The sequence below is a fragment of the Macrotis lagotis genome, chromosome 4, assembly GCF_037893015.1.
Source record: "Macrotis lagotis isolate mMagLag1 chromosome 4, bilby.v1.9.chrom.fasta, whole genome shotgun sequence".
Lineage (NCBI taxonomy): Eukaryota > Metazoa > Chordata > Mammalia > Peramelemorphia > Peramelidae > Macrotis > Macrotis lagotis.
Window position 1 is genome coordinate 223,723,788 of NC_133661.1, and position 2,106 is coordinate 223,725,893.

General features: G+C 42.7%; 1 pseudogene; it reads right to left on the minus strand.

The window, feature by feature from the left end:
• Positions 1–687: 687 nt before the first annotated feature.
• LOC141520322 (small ribosomal subunit protein uS2 pseudogene) lies at positions 688–1,644 on the minus strand (annotated as a pseudogene).
• Between the last annotated feature and the right edge of the window lie 462 nt (positions 1,645–2,106).

Sequence of the window (2,106 nt, forward strand, 5' to 3'; positions counted from 1 at the left end):
TAGCCAAATTCTGGGACCCTCAAATAAAGGTGAGAATATTGTAAACAGCAAAAATAAAACAATTCAAATATAAAGGAAACACAATTATACCAACACAGGACCTATCAGCCTCAATATTGAAGCATCAGAAGAAATGGAATAACATAAGGAGAGCTAAGGGCATAGGGTTACAACCCAGAATGTACTACCCTGCAAAATTCAGCATATACTGTCAGGGGAAAAGAGGACTTCCAGAATTTCTTGACACAAAGACCAGAACTGAACAGAGAATTCAATTGCTAAATACACAACTGAAGAGTTGCATAAAAAAAGGTAAATGGGGGTGGCTAGGTGGTGCAGTGGATAGAGCACTGGCCTTGGACTCATGAGTACCTGGGTTCAAATCCAACCTCAGACACTTAATAATAATTACCTAGCCATGTGGCCTTGGGCAAGCCACTTAACCCCATTGCCTTGAAAAAAATCTTTAAAAAAAAAAGGTAAATGAAAAGGACAGAAAAAACAAAACTTTTACACAAATGTTGGTCAACTATCAAATTATACACAACCCTAAAAGGAAAGATATAACACTTCTAATTATTTAGAACTTTACTTCTCTAAGGATAATTGGAGGGTAGAATATTATTATTATTTTTTTTGTTAAGAAACCAATGTTTATTTTCCATCTGCAGTTTTCCAAAACTATTAGAGCATCTGGGTAAAACTTAGGACCACTCTGTGGTAGTTCCTACCCATTCAGTGGCCTGAGCAGTAGGAGCTGCAGACCAGTCCTCAGTAGCCAGCTGAGCACTCCAATCTTCAGTAGGGAACTGCAGAATGGGCACAGATGGCACCTGGACTCCCTCAGACCAATCAGCCACCTCTGGCTGAGCAGCAGTGAATTCTGGGGCAGGTGCAGTCCATTCACCTTGAAATTCCTCCTTTGTCACTGCCTTCTCAGCTGCGGCCTGCTCTTCCTTTTCAATCTCCTCTGGATCTCTGTAGAAGTAAAGATCAGTCATGACCTCCCATGGGTGCTCACAGGAGATTGTACCACGCATCCGCAGGACTTCTCGGGCCAGCATCCACCACATCAGACCCACTGAGTGAGCTCCCTTGTTGTTACATGGAATGGCAATGTCCACATAGCGAAGTGGGGAGTCTGTGTTGCACAGTGCAATGGTTGGAAGGTTAACATATAATGCTTCAGTCAAAGGCTGATGATCTGTACGAGGATCAGTGACCACCAAGAGGCGAGGCTCCCTGAAAGCTGCCTGGATCTGGTTAGTGAAGGTGCCCGGGGTGAACCGTCCAGCAATAGGTGTGGCGCCAGTGGCAGAAGCAAATTTCAGAACAGCTCTCTGGCCAGTGTTCCTGGATGAGATGACACTAACATCAGCTGGATTTTCAATGGCAACAATGGCACGAGCTGCCAGCAGAAGCTTTTCCCAAGTTCTCTTCAAATTAATGATATAGATGCCGTCACTCTTCCTTTTGTAGATATACTGTTCCATCTGGAAGTCCAAATTGGTGCCACCCAAATGGGTGCCCGCAGCGAGGAATTTGAGGACATCCTCCTCCTTCATCTGCAAGACATCCAGGGCTCCAGACATTGTGAAAGTTTCCCTTGAAAGTTACGATGGAAACCGTGAACAACGCCGTATGGACCCCTTTTCTGGGCAGTGCGGAAAGGTGGAGGGTAGAATATTATTGAAGAAAATGAACCTAAAGGATATGGGTATGATTGGGTCTTGTCTTTCAGTTGAAGAGGTCCAAGATGACATAACTATGTTTGAGACAAAAAGTCCTAAAAAAAAAAAGCAATGGTGTTAACTTTAACTTAAATGTCTCATTATACTTTGACTCACTTTAATAATAAAGAGATAAGCAGTTTGTCTAATGAGGACATCATAAAATGCAAGGACCTGAGACAGTGTCTGTTACTTACAATCATTTGTAAAGTTCTCAGGTGATACTTCCAGAGCCTACCACTACTTAGAGATATTCAAGATTCTCTCTGTTAATTAGATCAGGGTTTGAATTAACAGGTGCTTCATTTAACAAGGGGTAAAGTGGGAGTGACAATAGGCCTTGGTTCACCTAACAAGGTGTTAAGTATCTTGGGTG